The sequence below is a fragment of the Arachis hypogaea genome, chromosome 13 (assembly GCF_003086295.3).
Source record: "Arachis hypogaea cultivar Tifrunner chromosome 13, arahy.Tifrunner.gnm2.J5K5, whole genome shotgun sequence".
NCBI lineage: Eukaryota > Viridiplantae > Streptophyta > Magnoliopsida > Fabales > Fabaceae > Arachis > Arachis hypogaea.
Window position 1 is genome coordinate 101,579,025 of NC_092048.1, and position 15,694 is coordinate 101,594,718.

The 15,694-nt window shown below is 38.8% G+C and overlaps 1 non-coding gene across 1 annotated transcript; it reads left to right on the forward strand.

Annotated features, from left to right (window-relative positions):
* Positions 1 to 7,486: 7,486 nt before the first annotated feature.
* LOC112738851 (small nucleolar RNA R71) lies at positions 7,487 to 7,594 on the forward strand. The gene has a single exon (XR_003169805.1). It is a non-coding gene; the product is annotated as a small nucleolar RNA R71 (small nucleolar RNA).
* Positions 7,595 to 15,694: the final 8,100 nt, after the last annotated feature.

Sequence of the window (15,694 nt, forward strand, 5' to 3'; positions counted from 1 at the left end):
TTCTTCTCTTGACATGGTCCTAAACCTAAATCCATTTACATTGTAAGCTGTAAAGTGGCTAGCTTGAATATTGAGGCCACATGCAAGCCACTGTAATTCGCTCGAATGCCTGATGCTTCCCAAGGGAACCTGGTAGGTAACAATCACACGTTTCATCAGTTTGAGATAGAACAAATAGGATACCATCGATAACAGGATTGATCATAACAGGCTTCACCTCACACTTGAACCACTCAGAAAATTCTTTGTGCACAACACTGTCTATGTGAGACTGGGACCTTGTCCTGCTTCGCAACTGCCTCTTTTTGATGGCCCTGAAATCACTGGAGTGATAACAAGAGTTTCATGTCAGAATCTCCATCTAGAGTATGTCATGTTTTTATAACATAATACTGACTTTACTTACTCTATGAACTTTTCCACAGCCGGAGAATTGACCAAGACGTGACGGTGAGCTTGAAATTTCTCGGTTGATGTGAGAGCATAAAACGAAGCAGCCCCAACAGACTTTCCTACCCCTGGGAACATGGATGCACTTTCACACTGGTTAGGTTCACACGGTCGATCGTCAACACGCATTGGCCGATTGATCCTACTCTCGATATTATCGAGGTATCTTGAGCAAAACACGAGAATCTCCTCCGATAAGTATCCCTCTGCGATAGAGCCCTCCGATTGTGATCTATTACGCACGAACTGCTTGAGACGACATATGTACCTTTCAATTGGGTACATCCACCGATATTGAACTGGGCCACCGAGTCGCACTTCCTCGACTAGATGTACCGTCAAGTGCACCATGACGGTGAAGAAAGATGGGGGAGAAATCATCTCCATGTGGCACAGAGTATGGACCACATGATCCTGAAGGAGAGGAAGTTGTTGAGGGTTAATCAATGGATTTACTACATATTCTACAAAAAAAGGACGATAAATCCGCCAAGACAGAGGACACTTGGGCAGGCAAAGCATTCCTTAACGCAATTGGCAGGATATGCTCCATCAGAATGTGACAGTCGTGGCTTTTCAAGCCCAACATCTTGCGCTGTCGTAAGTCAACACGGCGAGAAATGTTGCTAGAGTACCCATCTGGAAAGACCACATTCTTGATAGTCCTTAAAAAGACATCCTTCTGTGGCAATGTCATAGTAAAGATGGCGGATGGGTACTTTCCATCTTCCCGTGGCCATAGATCATGCTTGATTCCCATCAATTGGAGGTCTTTTTTTGCCTTAAGGTGGTCTTTAGATTTACCTTTCTCGTTCTTGATGGTGAATACTATGTTGTCGCACACATTCTTTTCTATGTGCATCACATCAAGATTATGACGCAATCCATTGTTTTCCCAATATGATAGCTCGAATAATATACTCCTCTTTTTCCAAGGGGACTCGTCAAGTACGGCGGTTTGCTGTCCGCGTGTCCTTTTCCCAGTAACCGATTGCACCTTGCTAAGGTAGACATGCACGTCCTGTAGTTGTCTCGCAATGTCTCCACCAGAGAGTTTGACAGGTGGACCTCTATCCTCTATCTTTCCATCAAATCTATCCCGGTCCTTTCTATATCTATGGGCAGGATTCAGAAAACGACGATGGCCCATGAAACACTATTTCTGACTGTGTGTGAGCCGGTTAGTCTCAGCATCCAAATTGCATGCAAGACAAGCTCTCCCACCGTATGTGTTCCACCCGGACAAGTTGCCTAAACCAGGAAAATCACTGATTGTCCACATTAACGCAGCATACATCCTGAAAGTTTTTTTCGTGTAAGCATCGTACGTTTCAACACCAACCCACAACAGCTTCAACTCATCGATCAAGGGCTGTAAGTAGACATCTATATCATTTTCAGGCATTTTAGGCCTAGGGATAATCATGGAGAGGATGAAAGAGGTGGGTTTCATGCAAATCCAATGGGGCAGGTTGTATGGAATAAGAACCACTGGCCGAATTGAGTACTTCGAGCTCATATTTCCATAAGGGTTAAAGCCATCGCTAGCTGGTGCACGAAATTGTGATGTCCAGGCTCGAACAATCCCTGGTAATGGCTCGAAAGCTTGGTGCTCTGATCTTAATTCATAATTGTCACAACTTCGATACAACTAACCAGCAAGTGCACTGGGTCGTCCAAGTAATACCTTACATGGGTAAGGGTCGAATCCCACGGAGATTGTTGGTATGAAGCAAGCTATGGTCACCTTGTAAATCTCAGTCAGGCAGATATAAAGTGATAATGGTGTTTTCGAATATTATATAATAAAATAGGGATAGAGATACTTATGTAATTCATTGGTAGGAATTTCAGATAAGCGAATGGAGATGCTTTTCGTTCCTCTGAACCTCTGCTTTCCTGCTATCTTCATCCAATCAGTCTTATTCCTTTCCATGGCTGGCTTTATGCAAGGGCATCACCGTTGTCAGTGGCTACATCCCCTCCTCTCAGTGAATAATATGCTCACGCACCCTGTCACGGCACGGCTATTCATCTGTCGGTTCCAGATCATGCTGGAATAGGATTCACCCTCCTTTTGCGTCTGTCACTAACGCCCAGCACTCGCGAGTTTGAAGCTCGTCACAGTCATTCAATCATTGAATCCTACTCAGAATACCACAGACAAGGTTTAGACCTTCCGGATTCTCTTGAATGCCGCCATCATTCTAGCTTACGCCACGAAGATTCTGGTTAGGAGATCTAAGAGATATTCATTCTAGCTTTATTTCATGTAGAACGGAGGTGTTTGTCAGGCACGTGTTCATAGGGGAGATGGTGATGAGCGTCACACATAATCATCACCTTCATCACGTTCTTGGGTGCGAATGAATATCTTAGAAGCAAAATAAGATGAATTGAATAGAAAACAGTAGTACTTCCATTAATCTTTGAGGAACAGCAGAGCTCCACACCTTAATCTATGGAGTGTAGAAACTCTACCGTTGAAAATACATAAGTGAAGGTCCAGGCATGGCCGAGATGGCCAGCCCCCTTGATCTAAGAACAATGCATTCAAAGATGATCCTAAGATCCTAAGATGATCAAAAGATGCCTAATACAATAGTAAAAGGTCCTATTTATAATAAACTAGCTACTAGGGTTTACATGAGTAAGTAATTGATGCATAAATCCACTTCCTGGGCCCACTTGGTGTGTGTTTGGGATGAGCCTGAGTGTTGCACGTGTAGAGGTCATTTGTGGAGTTGGACGCCAGCTTTTGTGCCAGTTTGGGCGTTCAACTCTGGTTTTGGCTCCTTTTCTGGCGCTGGACGCCAGATTTGGGTAGAAGGCTGGCGTTGAACGCCAGTTTACGTCGTCAATTCTTGGCCAAAGTATGGACTATTATACATTGCTGGAAAGCCCTGGATGTCTACTTTCCAACGCAATTGGAAGCGCGCCATTTCGAGTTCTGTAGCTCCAGAAAATCTACTTTGAGTGCAGGGAGGTCAGAATCCAACAGCATCAGCAGTCCTTCTTCAACCTCTGAATCTGATTTCTGCTCAAGTCCCTCAATTTCAGCCAGAAAATACCTGAAATCACAGAAAAATACACAAACTCATAGTGAAGTCCAGAAATGTGAATTTAACATAAAAACTAATGAAAACATCCCTAAAAGTAGCTGAATCCTACTAAAAATATACTAAAAACAATGTCAAAAAGCGTATAAATTATCCGCTCATCACAACACCAAACTTAAATTGTTGCTTGTCCCCAAGCAACTGAAAATCAAATAGGATAAAAAGAAGAGAATATACTATAAATTCCAAACTATCAATGAAACAGAGCTTCAATCATATGAGCGGGACTTATAGCTTTTTGCCTCTTGAATAGTTTTGGCATCTCACTTTATCCATTGAGGTTCAGAATGATTGGCATCTATAGGAACTTCAGATTTCGAATAGTGTTATTGACTCTCCTAGTTCAGTATGATGATTCTTGAACACAGCTTCTTTATGAGTCTTGGCCGTGGCCCTAAGCACTTTGTTTTCCAGTATTACCAACGGATACATAAATGCCACAGACACATAATTGGGTGAACCTTTTCAGATTGTGACTCAGCTTTGCTAAAGTCCCCAATTAGAGGTGTCCAGGGTTCTTAAGCACACTCTTTTTTTTTTTTTTTTGCTTTGGACCTTGACTTTAACCGCTCAGTCTCAAGTTTTCACTTGACACCTACACGCCACAAGCACATGGTTAGGGACAGCTTGGTTTAGCCGCTTAGACCAGGATTTTATTCCTTTAGGCCCTCCTATCCACTGATGCTCAAAGCCTTGGGATCCTTTTTATTTGCCCTTGCCTTTTGGTTTTAAGGGTTATTGGCTTTTTCTGCTTGCTTTTTCTTTTTCTTTCTATTTTTTTTTCTATTTTTTTTCTGCAAGCTTTGTTCTTTGCTGCTTTTTCTTGCTTCAAGAATCATTTTTATGATTTTTTAGATTATCAAATAACATGTCTCCTAGTCATCATTCTTTCAAGAGCCAACATATTTAACATTCTTAAACAACAACTTCAAAAGACATATGCACTGTTCAAGCATACATTCAGAAAACAAGAAGCATTGTCACCACATCAATATAATTAAGCTAAGTTCAAGGATAAATTCAAAACTCATGTACTTCTTGTTCTTTTGAATTAAAACATTTTTCTTTTAAGAGAGGTGATGGATTCATAGGACATTCATATCTTTAAGACAAAGTTACTAACTACTAATGATCATGTAATGAAGGCACAAACATAGATAAGCACATAACATAGAAAACGAAAAATAGAGAAAGTAAGAACAAGGAATGAGTCCACCTTAGGGATGTCCTTGAGCTCTTCTATGTCTCTTCCTTGCCTTGGCTGCTCCTCCTTCATTGCTTTTAGATCTTCTCTGATTTCATGAAGGATGATGGAGTGCTCTTGATGTTCCACCCTTAGTTGCTTCCAATAATTGTGTGGAAGAAAATGTATCCCCTGAGGTATCTCAGGAATCTCTTGATTTGCAGTCAAATGTTCTACCACTAAGCTATAGACCCTTGATGGAAGCTTTTGTCTTCCCTTTCCTCTTTCTAGAGGTTTCTCTGGCCTTAGGTGCCATCAATGGTTATGGAAAAAACAAAAAAGCTATGCTTTTACCACACCAAACTTAGAATGTTGCTCGCCCTCGAGCAAAAGAAGAAAGAATAGAAGAATAAGAAGAAGATATGGAGGAGATGGATGGGAGTGTGTATTCGGCCGTATGGGTGGGATTGGGTGGGAGAGAGATGTTGAATTTTTGAAGGTAGTGGGTGTATGGATGTGAGTGGTAAATGGAAAAAAAAAAGGGATGATCATGAATGGAAAGAGAGATGATGTGGTAGGTGGGGATCCTGTGGGGTCCACAGATCCTGAGGTGTCAAGGCATTTACATCCCTGCACCAATTTAGGCATGTAAAATGCCCTTGCACACAACTCTGGGCGTTCAGTGCCAGGTTGGTGCCCATTTTGGGCGTTCAACGCCCCTTTGCTGCCATTTCTGGCGTTGAACGCCAGAACCATGCTTGTTCTGGGCGTTCAGCGCCAGGATGCTCCCATTCTGGGCATTCAGCGCCAGAACTATGCTCTGTTCTGGCGTTTGAACGCCAGACAGATGCTCCTCCAGGGTGTGATTTTTCTTCTGCTGTTTTTGATTCCGTTTTCAATTTTTATATTTATTTTGTGACTCCTCATGATCATGAACCTATAAAGACACATAACTAAGAAAAATATAGTTAGATAAATAAACATTGGGTTGCCTCCCAACAAGCGCTTCTTTAATGTCAATAGCTTGACAGTGGGCTCTCATGGAGCCTCACAGATGTGCAGAGCTTTGTTGAGACTCTCCAACACCAAACTTAGAGTTTGGATATGGGAGTTCAACACCAAACTTAGAGTTTGGTTGTGGCTTCCCAACACCAAACTTAGAGTTTGACTGTGGGGGCTCTGGTTGACTCTGCTTTGAGAGAAGCTTTTCAAGCTTCCTCTCCATGGTTGCAGAGGGAGATCCTTGAGTTTTAAACACAAGGGAGTTCTTATTCCATTGAAGGACTATTTCACCTCTGTCAACATCAATCACAGCTCTTGCTGTGGCCAGGAAAGGTCTTCCTAGGATGATGGATTCATCCTCTTCCTTTCCAGTATCCAGGACTATGAAATCAGTAGGTATGTAAAGGCCCTCAACCTTTACTAATACATCTTCTACTTGTCCATAAGCCTGTCTTCTTGAGCTGTCTGCCATCTCTAGTGAGATTTTAGCAGCTTGCACCCCATAGATTCTCAGTTTCTCTATTACAGAGAGGGGCATGAGGTTTATTCCTGAACCAAGGTCACACAGAGCCTTAAAGATCATGGTGCCTATGGTACAGGGTATTATGAACTTTTCAGGATCCTGTCTCTTCTGAGGCAATGTCAGTTGATCCAGATCACTTAGTTCATTGATGAACAAGGGAGGTTCAACTTCCCAAGCATCAATGCCAAACAATTTGGCATTCAGCTTCATGATTGCACCAAGAAACTTGGCAGTTTGCTCTTCAGTGACATCCTCATTCTCTTCAGAAGAGGAATACTCATCAGAGCTCATGAAGGGCATAAGGAGGTTCAATGGAATCTCTATGGTCTCTAGATGAGCCTCAGAGTCCTTTGGTTCCTCAGAGGGAAGCTCCTTATTGGTCACTGGATGTCCCAGGAGGTCTTCCTCCTTGGGATTCACATCCTCTCCTCTCCTCACAGGTTCGGCCATGGTACTTATGTCAATGGCCTTGCACTCTCCTTTTAGATTCTCTTCTGTATTGCTTGGGAGAGTACTAGGAGGGATTTCAGTGATCCTTTTACTCAGCTGGCCCACTTGTGCTTCCAAATTTCTAATGGAAGACCTTGTTTCATTCATGAAACTTACAGTGGCCTTAGATAGATCAGAGACTAGATTTGCTAAATTAGAAGCATTTTGTTCAGAGTTCTCTGTCTGTTGCTGAGTGGATGATGGAAAAGGCTTGCTATTGCTAAACCTGTTTCTTCCACCATTATTAAAGCCTTGTTGGGGCTTTTGATCCTTCCATGAGAAATTTGGATGATTTCTCCACGTTGAGTTATAGGTGTTTCCATAAGGTTCACCTAAGTAATTTACTTCTGCTATTGCAGGGTTCTCAGGATCATAGGCTTCTTCTTCAGAAGATGCCTCTTGAGTACTGTTGGATGTAGCTTGCATTCCATTCAGACTCTGAGAGATCATATTGACTTGCTGAGTCAATATTTTATTCTGTGCCAATATGGCATTCAGAGTATCAACTTCAAGAACTCCCTTCTTCATAGGCGTCCCATTACTCACAGGATTCCTTTCAGAAGTGTACATGAACTGGTTATTAGCAACCATGTCAATGAGTTCTTGAGCTTCTGCAGGCGTTTTCTTTAGGTGAATGGATCCACCTGCAGAGGTGTCCAATGACATCTTTGATAACTCAGATAAACCATCATAGAATATATCCAGGATGGTCCATTCTGAAAGCATGTCAGAAGGACACTTTTTGGTCAACTGTTTGTATCTTTCCCAAGCTTCATAGAGGGATTCACCTTCTTTCTGTCTGAAGGTTTGAACATCAGCTCTAAGCTTGCTCAGCTTTTGAGGAGGAAAGTACTTGGCTAAGAAAGCCGTGACCAGCTTATCCCAAGAGTTCAAGCTGTCTTTGGGTTGAGAATCCAACCATAATCTAGCTCTGTCTCTTACAGCAAAAGGGAAAAGCATGAGCCTGTAGACTTCAGGATCTACTCCATTAGTCTTAACAGTATCACATATTTGCAAGAATTCAGTTAAGAACTGAAAAGGATCTTCAGATGGAAGTCCATCAAACTTGCAATTCTGCTGCATCAGAGAAACTAATTGAGGTTTCAGCTCAAAGTTGTTTGCTCCAATGGCAGGAATGGAGATGCTTCTTCCATGTAAATTGGAATTAGGTGCAGTAAAGTTACCAAGCATTCTCCTTGCATTGTTGTTGGGTTCGGCTGCCATCTCCTTTACTTGTTCGAAATTTTCAATCAAGTTGTCTCTGGATTGTTGTAATTTAGCTTCTCTTAGTTTTCTTTTCAGAGTCCTTTCAGGTTCTGGATCAGCTTCAACAAGAATGCTTTTTCTCTGTCCCTGCTCATAAGAAAGAGAAGAGAACAAGAAAAGAAGAGGAATCCTCTATGTCACAGTAAAGAGGTTCCTTATTGTTAGTAGAAGAAAAGAAGAAGAAATTCGAACACAGATAGAGGAGGGGGTTCGAATTTGGTGATGATGTGAGGAAGAGATGTTAGTAGATGAATAAATAAATAGAATAAGATGGGGGAGGGAAAATTTTCGAAAATTATTTTGAAAAAGAGTTAGTGATTTTTGAAAATAGTTTTTGAAAAATGTTTAGTATTTTTTTTCGAAAATTTTTGAAATCAAAAATAAAAATAAAAATAATTAGTTAATTAAAAAGAAATTTTTGAAAAAGAGGGAAGATATTTTCGAAAATTAGAGAGAGAGAGTTAGTTAGGTGGTTTTGAAAAAGATAAGAAACAAACAAAAAGTTAGTTAGTTAGTTGAAACAAATTTTGAAAAGATAAGAAGTTAGGAAGTTAGAAAAGATATTTTTGAAAAAGATAAGATAAGAAGATATTTTTGAAAAGATATGATAAAATTAGTTTTGAAAAAGATTTGATTTTTAAAATCACAATTAATGACTTGATTCACAAGAAATCACAAGATATGATTCTAGAACTTTAAAGTTTGAATCTTTCTTAACAAGCAAGTAACAAACTTCAAATTTTTGAATCAAAACATTAATTGTTATTGTTATTTTCGAAAATTTGGTCTAAAAATAAGAAAAAGATTTTTGAAAAATATTTTTGGAATTTTCGAAAATAATTAAGAATTTTGAAAAAGATTTGATTTTTGAAAAAGATTTTGAAAAAGATAAGATTTTCAAATTGAAAATTTGATTTGACTCATAAGAAACAACTTGATTTTAAAAATTTGTGAAAAAGTCAACCCAAATTTTCGAATTTGATGAGAGAAAAAGGGAAAGATATTTTTTTGATTTTTGAATTTTTATGATGCAAGAGAGAAAAACACTAAAAAGATGCAATGCATGAAATTTTTAGATCAAAACATGTGATGCATGCAAGAATGCTATGAATGTCAAGATGAACACCAAGAACACTTTGAATGTCAAGATGAACATCATAGACACAATTTTGAAAAATTTTTAATGCAAAGAAAACATGCAAGACACCAAACTTAGAATTCTTTAATGCTTAGACACTAAGAATTCAAGAATGCATATGATAAACATGAAAACACACAAAACAAAAAAATCATCAAGATCAAACAAGAAGACTTACCAAGAACAACTTGAAGATCATGAAGAACACTATGAATGCATGATATTTTCGAAAAATGCAAGATGCATATGCAAGTGACACCAAACTTATGATATGACTCAAGACTCAAACAAGAAACAGAAAATATTTTTGATTTTTATGGTTTTCTGATTTTTTTGGATTTTTATTTTATATTTTTCGCATATTAAAAGGAAAAATAAGGATTCCAAAATTTTTAATATGAATTCCAGGAATCTTGCCATGTTAGTCTAAAACTTCAGTCCAGGAATTAGACATGGCTCACTAGCCAGCCAAGCTTTCAAAGAAAGCTCCAGTCCAAAACACTAGACATGGCCAATGGCCAGCCAAGCTTCAGCATTTAACACCAGAGTATATTGATCTTGATACCAAATTGCTGCTTATCATTTATCAAGTATGTAACTTACCTCTGATGGTTTGGAAGCCTCAGTCCAAAAGAATTTAGACATGGCTTTACAGCCAGCCAGGCTTCACATGCTTCATGAAACACTAGAATTCATTTTTAAAAATCTTGAATAAAATTTTTGAAAACATTTTTATTATTTTTTTTTCGAAAACAGATGAGAAAATTTTTGAAATATTTTTGAAAAGAAAACAAAAAGAAAATTACCTAATCTGAGCAACAGGATGAACCGCCAGTTGTCCAAACTCAAACAATCCCCGGCAACGGCGCCAAAAACTTGGTGTTGTTGCCGGATCCAAACTTGGCACTGATGTTACCGGACCAAAAGCTTGCCGAAAACTCAAACAATCCCCGGCAACGTCGCCAAAAACTTGGTGCACGAAATTATGATGTCCAGGCTCGAACAATCCCTGGTAATGGCTCCAAAGCTTGGTGCTCTGATCTTAATTCATAATTGTCACAACTTCGATACAACTAACCAGCAAGTGCACTGGGTCGTCCAAGTAATACCTTACGTGAGTAAGGGTCGAATCCCACGGAGATTGTTGGTATGAAGCAAGCTATGGTCACCTTGTAAATCTCAGTCATGCAGATATAAAGTGATAATGGTGTTTTCGAATATTATATAATAAAATAGGGATAGAGATACTTATGTAATTCATTGGTAGGAATTTCAGATAAGCGAATGGAGATGCTTTTCGTTCCTCTGAACCTCTGCTTTCCTGTTATCTTCATCCAATCAGTCTTATTCCTTTCCATGGCTGGCTTTATGCAAGGGCATCACCGTTGTCAGTGGCTACATCCCCTCCTCTCAGTGAATAATATGCTCACGCACCCTGTCACGGCACGGTTATTCATCTGTCGGTTCCCGATCATGCTGGAATAGGATTCACCCTCCTTTTGCGTCTGTCACTAACGCCCAGCACTCGCGAGTTTGAAGCTCGTCACAGTCATTCAATCATTGAATCCTACTCAGAATACCACAGACAAGGTTTAGACCTTCCGGATTCTCTTGAATGCCGCCATCATTCTAGCTTACGCCACGAAGATTCTGGTTAGGAGATCTAAGAGATATTCATTCTAGCTTTATTTCATGTAGAACGGAGGTGTTTGTCAGGCACGTGTTCATAGGGGAGATGGTGATGAACGTCACACATAATCATCACCTTCATCACGTTCTTGGGTGCGAATGAATATCTTAGAAGCGAAATAAGATGAATTGAATAGAAAACAGTAGTACTTCCATTAATCTTTGAGGAACAGCAGAGCTCCACACCTTAATCTATGGAGTGTAGAAACTCTACCGTTGAAAATACATAAGTGAAGGTCCAGGCATGGCCGAGATGGCCAGCCCCCTTGATCTAAGAACAATGCGTTCAAAGATGATCCTAAGATCCTAAGATGATCAAAAGATTCCTAATACAATAGTAAAAGGTCCTATTTATAATAAACTAGCTACTAGGGTTTACATGAGTAAGTAATTGATGCATAAATCCACTTCCTGGGCCCACTTGGTGTGTGTTTGGGATGAGCCTGAGTGTTGCACGTGTAGAGGTCATTTGTGGAGTTGGACGCCAGCTTTTGTGCCAGTTTGGGCGTTCAACTCTGGTTTTGGCTCCTTTTCTGGCGCTGGACGCCAGATTTGGGTAGAAGGCTGGCGTTGAACGCCAGTTTACGTCGTCAATTCTTGGCCAAAGTATGAACTATTATACATTGCTGGAAAGCCCTGGATGTCTACTTTCCAACGCAATTGGAAGCGCGCCATTTCGAGTTCTGTAGCTCCAGAAAATCCACTTTGAGTGCAGGGAGGTCAGAATCCAACAGCATCAGCAGTCCTTCTTCAACCTCTGAATCTGATTTCTGCTCAAGTCCCTCAATTTCAGCCAGAAAATACCTGAAATCACAGAAAAACACACAAACTCATAGTGAAGTCCAGAAATGTAAATTTAACATAAAAACTAATGAAAACATCCCTAAAAGTAGCTGAATCCTACTAAAAATATACTAAAAACAATGTCAAAAAGCGTATAAATTATCCGCTCATCACTAGCCAAGGCTAGGCAAACACTGCGCGGATCGCTGGAGAAGTCAGAATAAGTTCTGTCAAATGCCTTCCATGCGTCGCCGTCCCGTGGATGCCGGTAAATACCATCAGAGCTATGCCCACTCTTATGCCACAACATGTCAGCGGCTGTCTTACTAGACATGTAGAGCCACAGCAATCGTGGAATAAGGGGGAAGTAGCGAAGAGTCTTCGCCGCTTGTGGTTTTCCGTTCTTCTTAACAACCCTGTTGATCTTCACTCTGGAGTTCTTATTAGTATTTTGCTTCCATCTTGATGTCCCACATCACTTGCATTTAGACAAGTCTTCGTCGCTGCCCTGGTATAGCATGCAGTTATTTGGACATGCGTCTATCTTTTTGTATGCAATACCGAACTTCCTTATGATCCTCTTAGCATCATGCATATTGCTCGGAATCATGCTCAAAGGCATTCGCCAGCATCTCCAGTATCATTCCGAAGGCCTTGTCGCTCACTCCGAACAGGAATTTTATATGATAGAGCCTCACCAAGAAAGACAGCTTAGAGAACCTTGAACATCCTAGTTATAGCTCCTGCGATCCATCTTCAAGTAGGTAATGCAAGTTTCGGACCTCGCGACTACTTTCATTTGATAAGTATGGCAACTTCTCCCGATCCCCGCCAGCATGTTCATTCACTGAATCGTCTTCGTCGCCATGAAGTCCTGGGAAGTTGAACGCCTCCTGAACCATGTCAAGCATTGGGTCTTTTAGGTTTCGATCTGATTCTACTTCTTATCCTTCCATAGAGCTCTCTGCCACGCGTCTCTCCCCGTGATGTACCCAAAATGTATAAGTAGAGGGGAAAGGTTTTATTATCAAATGATCATACGCATCCTCCCTAGCTTGGAGAAGGCGGAACCCACATTTCGAACATGGACAATGTATCATCTCATCGGATGATGCATTGGCAAATGCAAAATCTAAGAATTTGTTCAAACCGTCCATATACTCTGGACCAATTCGTGGCTTTGAAATCCAACTCTTATCAATGTCTACTTCAATGATATAATAGAACACCGAAAATTCAAAAAAAAAATCAGAGTATAAAATAGATGCTGACAATAACTCTTGAAATCAAAAACATAAAACACAGATAATATCCTTCAGAACAATACTCATCACACAAGATAATTTATTGAAAGTTGCTTACTCATTGGGAAATTCTGCACTTTAGTAAAAAATTACTGGAATAAAGAAATGCTGGTCCCAAAGCCAAAAAATGGAAATGGAAAATGAAACCTTATAAAAAAAGAAAAAGAAAAAGAAGAGAGGCATTATAGTTAGAGTTAAAATCATATTTGAGACAAAAGCATCGAAGAACTAAACAATCAACTATAAGAAAAAGGAATTTTAATAATTTTACAGTTAAATAAATAAAAAATTACTAATAGATGTTAAATTGACCCTGCCAACATGGTAGAATGCCCATGCTACAGACCCAACTGCTCGGCTAGGCACTCAAATACATGCACCCACGCTAGCAACAATAAGCTAGAAGTACAACACACTAAACCGGGAATATCTACCAAGTTTTAGAAAAATTAAGCATTACCAAACTTGATAACTTTTTTTCTTTTTGGGTATATTTTGCTCAAGAAAATCTGCATCATTAATTAATGAGGTTTATTGACATGTATTCCCTATTCCTCTTTTAAATGAAAGAAATGGCCAATAAGCATACACAAGTAAGCCAATAGTTTCAACTGAATAACCCAGGCCAAAATTCTCTTAAAAGGTCGAGAAAAAAATAATCATTTAGCTAACTAATTTGGTAGTGCTTCTTTTTTAATATATAGAAAACACTAGTTAAAATATCATACTTTTTGAAAACAACATTCAGTTGCTAAAAGTAAATTTCAAAACACATGTAGCAGAAGCTCAATGTAACATATTCTTTAACAAAACAATACTAGAACAAGCAGCATACGAAATGGTTGCTAGGTCCTTTTTTAATAGCTCAGAGAAACGATAACAAATGTTTTCTGTCCCATTTTCAATTTCTATCAAAGATAAAAGCATTATATATACAGTGTAAGTGACAAACTAAAGGATGCATGATAAACTACTATTTTATGGTTTATCTTGTGCTAATTTGAGTGATTTTTATCAAGCCTTTACACACTTATTCATACAATTCGTATGTTTTACATTTTCCTTCCTAATTTTGTGCTATGATTGAAAACATGCTTCTTTGGCCTTAAAATTGCTAATTATTAATCCTCTCTTATTACCATTCGATACCTTGATATATGTGTTAAGTGATTTCAGGGTTTATAGGGCAGGAATGGATTAGAGGCTAGAAAGGAAGCATGCAAAAGTGGAAGGAATACAAGAAATTGAAGGAATTGCTAAGTTGTCCAGCTTGACCTCTTCATATTTAACTGACCATAACTTGAGCTACAGAGGTCCAAATGAGGCGGTTTCAATTGCGTTGGAAAGCTAACATCCGGAGCTTCGAATTAATATATAATTTGCCATAGTGGTCGTACATCTAAATGACGTGCACGCGTGCATCATGTGCACGCATCATTCTGCAGAAAATCCAGCATAGCAGAATTCGCCCCCAGCGATTTCTGGGCTATTTTTGACCCAGTTCTCGGTCCAGAAAATATAGATTAGAGGCTACAAATTGATAAAATCAAGGAGACATTCATACAACTTCTCATAATTCACAATTTTAGGTTTTAGATGTAGTTTCTAGAGAGAGAGGCTCTCTCCTCTCTCTAGGTTTTAGGATTTAGGATTTCTCTTAGTTTTAGGATTACTTCTTCTCAATTCCAGGTTCAATGTTCCTTTAATTTAGTTTCTCTTCTACTTTTATTTATTCTAGTACTTTGGTTTATCTATTTCTTTTGTTAATTACTTATGTTGCCAAATTGGTTTATGAACTCTTCATGTTAGAATTGAATTTCTATTTAATGCAATTTGAGGTATTTCAGATTTATGATTTTAATTTAGCTTTTTACATTCTTAGCTTGAATTGATTAATTGGTGACACTTGAGTTATCAAACTTCTTTGTTGATTGATAATTAGAATTTGCTGGTTGATTTGGATCCATCTAAAGCTAGTCTTTCCTTAGGAGTTGACTAGGACTTGAGAAATCAAATTAACTAGTCCACTTGACTTTCTTTTATTTAGTTAAGGTTAACTAAGTGAGAGTAATGAACAATTCTCATCACAATTGATAAGGGTAACTAGGATATGATTTCCAGTTTTCATGCCTTGCTAAGAGCTTTATTAGTTATTACTTTAATTTTTGCAATTTACTTTTCCTATTCATTATTCAAAGACCCCAAAAAGATAATCTTCCATAACCAATAATAAATACACCTCCCTGCAATTCCTTGAGAGACGACCCGATGTTTAAATACTTCGGTTATTAATTTTACTGGGTTTGCTTTAGTGACAACCAAAACTTTTGTACGAAAGGATTCTCTGTTGGTTTAGAAACTATACTAGCAACGAGAACTTATTTGTGAAATTCTTTACTAGCAGAAATTAATTCGTCAATGCACCGCCCACGGATACATTTCAATAACAAAATCAGGGTAATCTACCTCTTTCAATCTCCTTTTATCCCACACTCCTTGTAATTTCACATTTTATGTTAACTATTTCCTTTTAATCAAAACAAAAAAAAAAGACACAAAAAACAAAAGGCATGACATTATAAGAATGCAAACTCGATAGAATCTTATCACCATATAGTTCAAAACTTCCAAAGCGTATTTTATCAATTAATTAACAATAAAATAACACTGCAAGACACATGCATACAGCTTAATTATTAAACATAATATTCCTTTAAGCGTATTCCAGGAAACATGAAATTCCAATTA